General features: G+C 41.0%; 2 non-coding genes across 2 annotated transcripts; one reads left to right on the forward strand and one right to left on the reverse strand.

Moving 5' to 3' along the window:
- Positions 1–1,431: 1,431 nt before the first annotated feature.
- Positions 1,432–1,535, reverse strand: LOC130964137 (small nucleolar RNA R71). Its single transcript, XR_009080245.1, has one exon. It is a non-coding gene; the product is annotated as a small nucleolar RNA R71 (small nucleolar RNA).
- Positions 1,536–8,704: 7,169 nt separating this feature from the next.
- Positions 8,705–8,812, forward strand: LOC130963904 (small nucleolar RNA R71). Its single transcript, XR_009080021.1, has one exon. It is a non-coding gene; the product is annotated as a small nucleolar RNA R71 (small nucleolar RNA).
- Positions 8,813–11,584: the final 2,772 nt, after the last annotated feature.

Here is an 11,584-nt window from a genome sequence, read left to right on the forward strand (position 1 = left end):
GTATAATCAGTGATCGAGCATCATCTCTTCTTATGAACATTTAAACCAAGGGATTGGGAATTTGTTTGTTTTTAGAGAGAATTGGTGAGCCAAGGGATTGGGATCCAATCATATAAGATTGCCAAACAAAATTCAATGAATGAATTGGTTGAGGAAGAGATAAAAATGTTTTGATTCGGAGATCTCAATATCTCCTGAAACCCAATGAATTCCCCTTTTCTGATCTACCACTTTCTCTTTACATTCTGCAATTAAATTCATGCAATCACCCCGATCCCTTTTTAATTTCAGCAATTTAGCTTCTCGCTCTTTAATTCATGCAATTTAAGATTCCGCACTTTCAATTTCTTGCCATTTACGTTTCCCGCCAATTCTACATTCCTCAATTCTCATCTAAATCTTGATTCCGCTCAACTAGAACACACTTCTAATCCGAATTGCTCACTCAACCAATCCTTGTGGGATTCGACCTCACTCTATTGTGAGTTTTTACTTGACGATAACCGGTGCACTTGCCGGAAGGAATTTTTGCCGATCGTGCAATTTCCTAAAATTGTAGCATCAAGTTTATGGCGCCGTTGCCGGGGATTGGTTTTCGATTGACAATTCTCAAATTGGAAGTTAACTAGATTGAGCATTTTTCTTGTTTTGTTAATTCAGTTCAAGTTACTTGTTGAATTTTAATTTCTGCACTCTGTTACTTGCTTTCTTTCTTTATGCCTTTAAATTCAAGCAACTAACTCACTGACTCACTAACTATTTGAATTAATTCCTCAACTGCTCTAACCATACTCTTCCATTAACCAAGAGTATTTCACTTGTTTGTTGCCTGTGCTAAGTTCTTGTATGACAGGTAGGAGAGGAGAGACATCAACTCATCCATATACCGAACCAGAGAGGACCCTTCATAAACTTAGAAGGGAAGCAAGAGGGAAGAGAGTACTGGGAGAAGAAAAATCTAAAGGAGAATCTGAGGACAATTTTGAGGAAGCTCTAGATCTCAACATGGATAGAGAAGTTCACAACCATGAGAGAGCTGATGGAAACAATGCCATTCCCGAGAGGAGGGTTCTTGGGTCATACATAAACCCAACCTCTGGGAATTGTGGTAGCAGCATTCAGAAACCACCCATTCAGGCCAACAATTTTGAACTCAAACCACAGCTAATATCACTGGTGGAGAATCATTGTTCATTTGGTGGGAGTGCTAATGAAGATCCAAACCAACATTTCACAAAATTCCTGAGAATTTGTGACACTGTGAAGTCCAATGGAGTCCAGGAAGATGCCTATAAACTGCTCTTGTTCCCATTTTCACTTAGGGACAAGGCAGCTAAGTGGTTGGAATCATTCCCAAGGGGGAGCCTAACAACCTGGGATGAGGTGGAAAGCAAGTTTCTGGCACGTTTCTACCCCCCACAAAAGGTCAAGAGGCTTCGATCTGAGGTTCAGACTTTTAGAGAACAGGATGGTGAAACTCTCTACGAGGCATGGGAGAGGTTCAAGGATTTGACAAGGAAATGCCCACCAGACATGTTCCATGACTGGGTGCAATTGCATATTTTCTATGATGGACTTTCTTATGAATCAAGGAAGGCTGTAGACCATTCCTCAGGAGGTTCATTGAACAGGAAAAAGACTGTGGAAGAAGCCATTGAAGTGATTGAGACAGTGGCTGAGAATGAGTACTACTATGCTTCAGAGAGACACAACACTAAGGGAGTCATGGAGCTGAACCATGTTGATACAATTCTAGCCCAAAACAAGGTGTTTGCCAAGCAACTAGCAGAGCTCACCAGGAAATTAGAAACAAATCAAGTGGCTGCAATACACACACAAAATCAAGAGGAAGTAAGCACTGAAGGAGGTGATTGGGAAGAGGCAAATTATGTAGGAAATCAACAAAGGCAACCATATGATCCACATTCCAACACTTACAACCCAGGCTGGAAAAACCACCCAAACTTTGGGTGGGGAAACCAGCAAACCCAACCACAAAACCACAAACCTTACAACCCCAACCAACATAACAATTCCACATACCAAAACTCCAACCAAAGATCATACCAAGCCACACAAAACACTTACTCCCAACCACCATATCATGGCCAAAATAATCAACCTGCCCAACCTAATCTGAACCAACAATTTCAAGATCAATTAAACAGGATAGAAGGAATGCTTGCAAACATGGGTCAGGACATAAGTGAGTTGAAAAGCTTTGGGGATGATGTGAGATCTACCTTAAGGAACCATGGTGAAAAACTCAAGAGGATGGAGTCTCGAGTAGGAGAGCTATCTCAACAGGCCCCCAAGTCAACTGCAGTGTTCCCTAGTGACACAGAAAAGAATCCTAAAGGGGAACTGGTGCGCGAAATTGTGAACAATACTTTTTCACAACTCTCATAATCCCCGGTCATGAACTCCAAAAACTTGGTAGCTCAATTCCATGGCATTACACAACTTCGCACAACTAACCAGCAAGTGCACTGGGTCGTCCAAGTAATACCTTACGTGAGTAAGGGTCGATCCCACGGAGATTGTTAGTATTGAAGCAAGCTATGGTCATCTTGCAAATCTTAGTCAGGCAGACTCAAATGTATATGGTGATGAACGAAAATAATATAAGGATAAAGATAGAGATACTTATGTAATTCATTGGTAGGAACTTCAGATAAGCGCATGAAGATGCCTTCCCTTCCGTCTCTCTGCTTTCCTACTGTCTTCATCCAATCCTTCTTACTCCTTTCCATGGCAAGCTCGTGTAGGGTTTCACCGTTGTCAATGGCTACCTCCCATCCTCTCAGTGAAAGCGATTGCATATGCCCTGTCACGGCACGCGGAATTCAGCTGTCGGTTCTCGGTCAGGCCGGAATAATATCCATTGATACTTTTGCGTCTGTCACTAACGCCCCGCCTGCTAGGAGTTTGAAGCACGTCACAGTCATTCAGTCATTGAATCCTACTCAGAATACCACAGACAAGGTTAGACCTTCCGAATTCTCTTGAATGCTGCCATCAGTTCTCGCCTATACCACGAAGACTCTGATCTCACGGAATGGTTGGCTCGTTTGTCAGGCGAGCACTCGGTTGTCAGGCGATCAACCATGCATCGTGCAATCAGGAATCCAAGAGATATTCACTAGAGCCTTGGTTGCTTGTAGAACAAAAGTGGTTGTCAGTCACCTTGTTCATAAGTGAGAATGATGATGAGTGTCACGGATCATCACATTCATCAAGTTGAAGAACAAGTGATATCTTAGAACAAGAACAAGCGGAATTGAATGGAAGAACAATAGTAATTGCATTAATACTCGAGGTACAGCAGAGCTCCACACCTTAATCTATGGTGTGTAGAAACTCCACCGTTGAAAATACATAAGCATAAGGTCTAGGCATGGCCGAATGGCCAGCCTCCCAATGATCTAAGATAGCATAAAACACGAAGATAGCTACCCAGATATCTCAATACAATAGTAAAAGGTCCTACTTATAGAAAACTAGTAGCCTAGGGTGTACAGAGATGAGTAAATGACATAAAAATCCACTTCCGGGCCCACTTGGTGTGTGCTTGGGCTGAGCAATGAAGCATTTTCGTGTAGAGACTCTTCTTGGAGTTAAACGCCAGCTTTTATGCCAGTTTGGGCGTTTAACTCCCATTTGGGTGCCAGTTCCAGCGTTTAACGCTGGGATTTCTTGAGGTGACTTTGAACGCCGGTTTAGGCCATCAAATCTTGGGCAAAGTATAGACTATCATATATTGCTGGAAAGCCCAGGATGTCTACTTTCCAACGCCGTTGAGAGCGCGCCAATTGGACTTCTGTAGCTCCAGAAAATCCACTTCGAGTGCAGGGAGGTCAGAATCCAACAGCATCTGCAGTCCTTTTTAGTCTCTGAATTAGATTTTTGCTCAGGTCCCTCAATTTCAGCCAGAAAATACCTGAAATCACAGAAAAACACACAAACTCATAGTAAAGTCCAGAAAAGTGAATTTTTAACTAAAAACTAATAAAAATATACTAAAAACTAACTAGATCATACCAAAAACATACTAAAAACAATGCCAAAAAGTGTATAAATTATCCGCTCATCACAACACCAAACTTAAATTGTTGCTTGTCCTCAAGCAACTAAAAATCAAATAAGATAAAGAGAAGAGAATATGCAATAAATTCCAAAAACATCTATGAAGATCAGTATTAATTAGATGAGCGGGGCTTTTAGCTTTTTGCCTCTGAACAGTTTTGGCATCTCACTCTATCCTTTGCAACTCAGAATGATTGGCTTCTTTAGGAACTCAGAATCCAGATAGTGTTATTGATTCTCCTAGTTAAGTATGATGATTCTTGAACACAGCTACTTATTGAGTCTTGGTCGTGGCCCAAAGTACTCTGTCTTCCAGTATTACCACCGGATACATACATGCCACAGACACATAATTGGGTGAACCTTTTCAGATTGTGACTCAGCTTTGCTAAAGTCCCCAATTAGAGGTGTCCAGGGTTCTTAAGCACACTCTTTTTACCTTGGATCACAACTTTATTCTTTATTTTTCTTTCTTTTTCTCTTTCTTTTTTTTTCAATTTTTTTTTTCGCTTGCTTTCTTTCTCTTTTTTTTTTCACTGCTTTTTCTTGCTTCAAGAATCATTTTTATGATTTTTCAGATCCTCAGTAACATGTCTCCTTTTTCATCATTCTTTCAAGAGCCAACATTCATGAATCACAAATTCAAAAGACATATGCACTGTTTAAGCATACATTCAGAAGACAAAAGTAATGCCACCACATCAAAATAATTAAATTATTATAAAATTCAGAATTCATGCAATTCTTTTTCTTTTCAATTAAGCACGTTTTTTTTTTCTTTTAAGAAAGGTGATGGATTCATAGGACATTCATAACTTTAAGGCATAGACACTGAGACACTAATGATCACAAGACACAAATATGGATAAACATAAGCATAAAATTTGAAAAACAGAAGAATAAAGAACAAGGAAATTAAAGAACGGGTCCACCTTAGTGATGGCGGCTCTTTCTTCCTCTTGAAGATCCTATGGAGTGCTTGAGCTCCTCAATGTCTCTTCCTTGTCTTTGTTGCTCTTCCCTCATGATTCTTTGGTCTTTTCTAATTTCATGAAGGATGATGGAGTGTTCTTGATGCTCCACCCTTAGTTGTCCCATGTTGGAATTCAATTCTCCTAGGGAGGTGTTCAGTTGCTCCCAATAGTTTTGTGGAGGAAAGTGCATCCCTTGAGGCATCTCAGGGATCTCATGATGAGAGGGGTCTCTTGTGTGCTCCATCCTCTTCTTAGTAATGGGCTTGTCCTCATCAATAGGGGTGTCTCCCTCTATGTCAACTCCAACTGAATAACAGAGGTGACAAATGAGATGAGGGAAGGCTAACCTTGCCAAGGTAGAGGACTTGTCCGCCACCTTATAGAGTTCTTGGGCTATAACCTCATGAACTTCCACTTCTTCTCCAATCATGATGCTATGAATCATGATGGCCTGGTCTAGAGTAACTTTGGACCGGTTGCTAGTGGGAATGATTGAGCGTTGCATGAACTCCAACCATCCTCTAGCCACGGGTTTGAGGTCATGCCTTCTCAATTGAACCGGCTTGCCTCTTGAATCTCTCTTCCATTGTGCGCCCTCTTCACATATGACTGTGAGGACTTGGTCCAACCTTTGATCAAAGTTGACCCTTCTAGTGTAAGGATGTTCATCTCCTTGCATCATGGGCAAATTGAATGTCAACCTTACACTTTCCGGACTAAAATCCAAGTATTTCCCCCGAACCATAGTAAGATAATTCTTTGGATTCGGGTTAACACTTTGATCATGGTTCTTGGTGATCCATGCATTGGCATAGAACTCTTGAACCATCAAGATTCCGACTTGTTGAATGGGGTTGGTAAGAACTTCCCAACCTCTTCTTCGGATCTCATGTCGGATCTCCAGATATTCACCCTTTTTGAGTGAAAAGGGGACCTCAGGGATCACCTTTTTCAAGGCCACAACTTCATAGAAGTGGTCTTGATGCACCCTTGAGATGAATCTATCCATCTCCCATGACTCGGAGGTGGAAGCTTTTGCCTTCCCTTTCCTCTTTCTAGAGGTTTCTCCGGCCTTGGATGCCATAAATGGTTATGGAAAAACAAAAAGCAATGCTTTTACCACACCAAACTTAAAATGTTTGCTCGTCCTCGAGCAAAAGAAGAAAGAAGAGAGTAGAAGAAGAAGAAATGAGGAGAAAGGGAATGGCTTTGTATTCGGCCAAAGGGGGGAGAGATGGTGTTTAAGGTGTGTGAAAATGAATGAGTGAAGGAGGGTTTATATAGGAGAGGGGGAGAGGGTTGTTCGGCCATGTGAGGGTGGGTTTGGGTGGGAAAGTGGTTTGAATTTGAATGGAGGTGTTGGTGGGGTTTTATGAAGGATGGATGTGAGTGGTGAAGTAAAAGAATGGATTTGATAGGTGAAGGGTTTTTGGGGAAGAGGTGTTGAGGTGATTGGTGAAGAAGAGAGAGAGAGTGGTAGGGTAGGTGGGGGTCCTGTGGGGTCCACAGATCCTGTGGTGTCAAGGAAAAGTCTTCCCTGCACCAAATGGCATTCAAAATCACGTTTTGAGCCATTTCTGGCGTTAAACGCCGGGCTGGTGCCCATTCCTGGCGTTTAACGCCAGGTTCTTGCCCTTTTCTGGCGTTTAACGCCAGTCTGGTGCCCCTTTCTGGCGTTAAACGCCCAGAATGGTGCCAGACTGGGCGTTAAACGCCCAACTGCTAGCCTCACTGGCGTTTAAACGCCAGTGGGTTCTTCCTCCAGGGTGTGCTGTTTTTCTTCCTGTTTTTCATTCTGTTTTTGTTTTTTTCATTGATTTTGTGACTTCTTATGATCATCAACCTACAAAAAAGATAAAATAACAAAAGGAAATAGTTAATTATAAAACATTGGGTTGCCTCCCAACAAGCGCTTCTTTAATGTCATTAGCTTGACAGAGGACTCTCATGGAGCCTCACAGATACTCAGAGCACTGTTGGAACCTCCCAACACTAAACTTAGAGTTTGAATGTGGGGGTTCAACACCAAACTTAGAGTTTGGTTGTGGCCTCCCAACACCAAACTTAGAGTTTGACTGTGGGGGCTCTGTTTGGCTCTGTTTTGAGAGAAGCTCTTCATGCTTCTTCTTCATGGTGATAGAGGGATATCCTTGGGCCTTAAACACCAAGGATTCTTCATTCACTTGAATGATCAACTCTCCTCTATCAACATCAATCACAGCTTTTGCTGTGGCTAGGAAGGGTCTGCCAAGGATGATGGATTCATCCATGCACTTCCCAGTCTCTAGGACTATGAAATCAATAGGGATGTAATGGTCTTCAATCTTAACCAAAACATTCTCTACAAGTCCATGAGCTTGTTTTCTTGAGTTGTCTGCCATCTCTAGTGAGATTCTTGCAGCTTGTACCTCAAAGATCCCTAGCTTCTCCATTACAGAGAGGGGCATGAGGTTTACACTTGACCCTAAGTCACAAAGAGCCTTCTTGAAGGTCATGGTGCCTATGGTACAAGGTATTGAAAACTTCCCAGGATCCTGCCTCTTTTGAGGCAGTTTCTGCCTAGACAAGTCATCCAGTTCTTTGGTGAGCAAAGGGGGTTCATCCTCCCAAGTCTCATTTCCAAATAACTTGTCATTTAGCTTCATGATTGCTCCTAGGTATTTAGCAACTTGCTCTTCAGTGACATACTCTTCCTCTTCAGAGGAAGAATACTCATCAGAGCTCACGAATGGCAGAAGTAAATCCAATGGAATCTCTATGGTCTCATTTTGAGCCTCGGATTCCCATGGTTCCTCATTGGGGAACTCAACGGAGGCCAGTGGACGTCCAGTGAGGTCTTCCTTAGTGGCGTTCACTGCCTCTTCTTCCTCCCAGAATTCGGCCATGTTAATGGCTTTGCACTCTCCTTTTGGATTTTCTTCAGTATTGCTTGAGAGAGTACTAGGAGGGAGTTCAGTAATTTTCTTGCTCAGCTGACCCACTTGTCCTTCCAAATTTCTGATGGAGGACCTTGTTTCAGTCATGAAACTTTGAGTGGTTCTGATTAGATCAGAGACCATGGTTGCTAAGTCAGAGGTGTTCTGCTTGGAACTCTCTGTCTGTTGCTGAGAAGATGATGGAAAAGGCTTGCCATTGCTAAACCTGTTTCTTCCACCATTATTGTTGTTGAAACCTTGTTGAGGTCTCTCTTGATTCTTCCATGAGAAATTTGGGTGATTTCTCCATGAAGAATTATAGGTGTTTCCATAGGGTTCTCCTAGGTAATTCACCTCTTCTATTGAAGGGTTCTCAGGATCATAGGCTTCTTCTTCAGATGAAGCATCCTTAGTACTGCTTGGTGCATTTTGCATTCCAGACAGACTTTGAGAGATCAAATTGACTTGTTGAGTCAATATTTTGTTCTGAGCCAATATGGCATTCAGAGCATCAATCTCAAGAACTCCTTTCTTCTGATTAGTCCCATTGTTCATAGGATTCCTTTCAGAAGTGTACATGAATTGGTTATTTGCAACCATTTCAATCAGTTCTTGAGCCTCTGTAGGCGTCTTCTTCAGATGAAGAGATCCTCCAGCAGAGCTATCCAAAGACATCTTGGATAGTTCAGAGAGACCATCATAGAAAATACCTATGATGCTCCATTCAGAAAGCATGTCTGAGGGACATTTTCTGATTAATTGTTTGTATCTTTCCCAAGCTTCATAGAGGGATTCTCCATCCTTCTGTCTGAAGGTTTGGACTTCCACTCTAAGCTTACTCAATTTTTGAGGTGGAAAGAACTTTGCCAAGAAGGCATTGACTAGCTTTTCCCAAGAGTCCAGGCTTTCTTTAGGTTGAGAGTTCAACCATATCCTAGCTCTGTCTCTTACAGCAAAAGGGAATAGCATCAGTCTGTAGACCTCAGGGTCAACCCCATTAGTCTTGACTGTGTCACAGATTTGCAAGAACTCAGCTAAAAACTGATGAGGATCTTCCATTGGAAGTCTATGGAACTTGCAATTCTGTTGCATTAGAGAAACTAATTGAGGCTTAAGCTCAAAGTTGTTTGCTCCAATGGCAGGGATAGAGATACTTCTCCCATAGAAGTCGGGAGTAGGTGCAGTAAAGTCACCCAGCACCTTCCTTGCATTGTTTGCATTGTTGTTTTCGGCTGCCATGTGTTCTTCTTCTTTGAAGAATTCGGTCTGGTCCTCTAAAGAGAGTTGTGCTTTGGCTTCTCTTAGCTTTCTCTACAAGGTCCTTTCAGGTTCAGGATCAGGCTCAACAAGAATGCTTTTGTCTTTGCTCCTGCTCATAAGAAAGAGAAGGGAACAAGAAAATTGTGGAATCCTCTATGTCACAGTATAGAGATTCCTTGAAGTGTCAGAGGAAAAGAAGAGTAGAAGACAGAAGTAGAAAATTCGAACTTATCAAAGGAGATGGAGTTCGAATTTTGCATTAAGGGATAGTGTTAGTCCATAAATAGAAGGATGTGAGGAGAAGGGAACTAATTTTCGAAAATTAAGTGGAAGATTTTGAAAATATTTTTGAAAAACATTACTTAATTTTCGAAAATGAAAGTGGGAAAGAAATAAGATGATTTTTGAAAAAGATTTTGAAATTAGAAGTCAAAAAGATTTGATTGAAAACTATTTTGAAAAAGATGAGGTTAAGAAGATATGATTGATTTTAAAAATATGTGATTGAAAAGATATGATTTGAAAACAATTTTAAAAAGATTTGATTTTAAAAATTAGTAACTTGGCTATCAAGAAAAGATATGATTCAAACATTAAACCTTTCTCAACAGAAAAGGCAACATACTTGAAATGTTCAATCAAATCATTAATTGATAGTAAGTATCTTTGAAAAAGGAAAGAAATTGATTTTGAAAACATTTGATTGAAAAGATATGATTTGAAAAAGATTTGATTTTGAAAACTTGAAAAAAAATTTGAATTGAAAACAAAATCTTCCCCCTTTAGCCATCCTGGCGTTAAACGCCCAGAATGGTGCACATTCTGGCGTTTAACGCCCAAAACTATACCCTTTTGGGCGTTAAACGCCCAACCAGGTACCCTGGCTGGCGTTTAAATGCCAGTCTGTCCTTCTTCACTGGGCGTTTTGAACGTCCAGCTTTTTCTGTGCAATTCCTCTGCTGTATGCTCTGAATCTTCAATTCTCTGTATTATTGACTTGAAAAGACACAAATTAAAAATATTTTTGGATTTTTAATAATAAGGAAAAATCAAAATGCAACTAAAATCAAATAACAATGCATGCAAGACACCAAACTTAGCAGTTTGTATACCACTGACACTAACAATATGAGAATGCATATGAGACACACAAAACACTTCAAGTCAATAGAATTCAAAGATCAGAGCAAGTAAATCATCAAGAACATTTTGAAGTTTACTAAGACACATGAATGAATGCATGCAATTGACACCTAACTTAAAATGAGACACCAGACTCAAACAAGAAATTTTTGGGTTTTATGATTTTTTTGATTTTTTTGTGTTTTTCGAAAATTAAGTGAAAAAAAGTATCAAAATTCTTAATGATAATTCCAGGAATCAGTGCAATGTTAGTCTAAGACTCCGGTCCAGGAATTAGACATGGCTTCACAGCCAGCCAAGCTTTCAAAGAAAGCTTCGGTCCAAAACACTAAACATGGCCAGAGGCCAGCCAAGCCTTAGCAGATCACTGCTCCAGAAGCAAGATTGATGAAAATCAACAAGCTCTTGTGATGATAAGTTGAAACCTCGGTCCAATGAGATTAGACATGGCTTCTCAGCCAGCCAGACTTCAACAAATCATCATGAAACTCTAGAATTCATCTTCAAGAATTTCGAAAAAAAAATACCTAATCTAAGCAACAAGATGAACCTTCAGTTGTCCAAACTGAACAATCCTTGGCATTGTTACCAAAAGCTTGCTCAAAACTTGAACAATTCCCGGCAACGGCGCCAAAAACTTGGTGCGCGAAATTGTGAACAATACTTTTTCACAACTCTCATAATCCCCGGTCATGAACTCCAAAAACTTGGTAGCTCAATTCCATGGCATTACACAACTTCGCACAACTAACCAGCAAGTGCACTGGGTCATCCAAGTAATACCTTACGTGAGTAAGGGTCGATCCCACGGAGATTGTTAGTATTGAAGCAAGCTATGGTCATCTTGCAAATCTTAGTCAGGCAGACTCAAATGTATATGGTGATGAACGAAAATAATATAAGGATAAAGATAGAGATACTTATGTAATTCATTGGTTGGAACTTCAGATAAGCGCATGAAAATGCCTTCCCTTCCGTCTCTCTGCTTTCCTACTGTCTTCATCCAATCCTTCTTACTCCTTTCCATGGCAAGCTCGTGTAGGGTTTCACCGTTGTCAATGGCTACCTCCCATCCTCTCAGTGAAAGCGATTGCATATGCCCTGTCACGGCACGCGGAATTCAGCTGTCGGTTCTCGGTCAGGCCGGAATAATATCCATTGATACTTTTGCGTCTGTCACTAACGCCCCGCCTGCTAGGAGTTTGA

Source organism: Arachis stenosperma, chromosome 2 (assembly GCF_014773155.1).
Source record: "Arachis stenosperma cultivar V10309 chromosome 2, arast.V10309.gnm1.PFL2, whole genome shotgun sequence".
NCBI classification, from domain to species: Eukaryota; Viridiplantae; Streptophyta; class Magnoliopsida; order Fabales; family Fabaceae; genus Arachis; species Arachis stenosperma.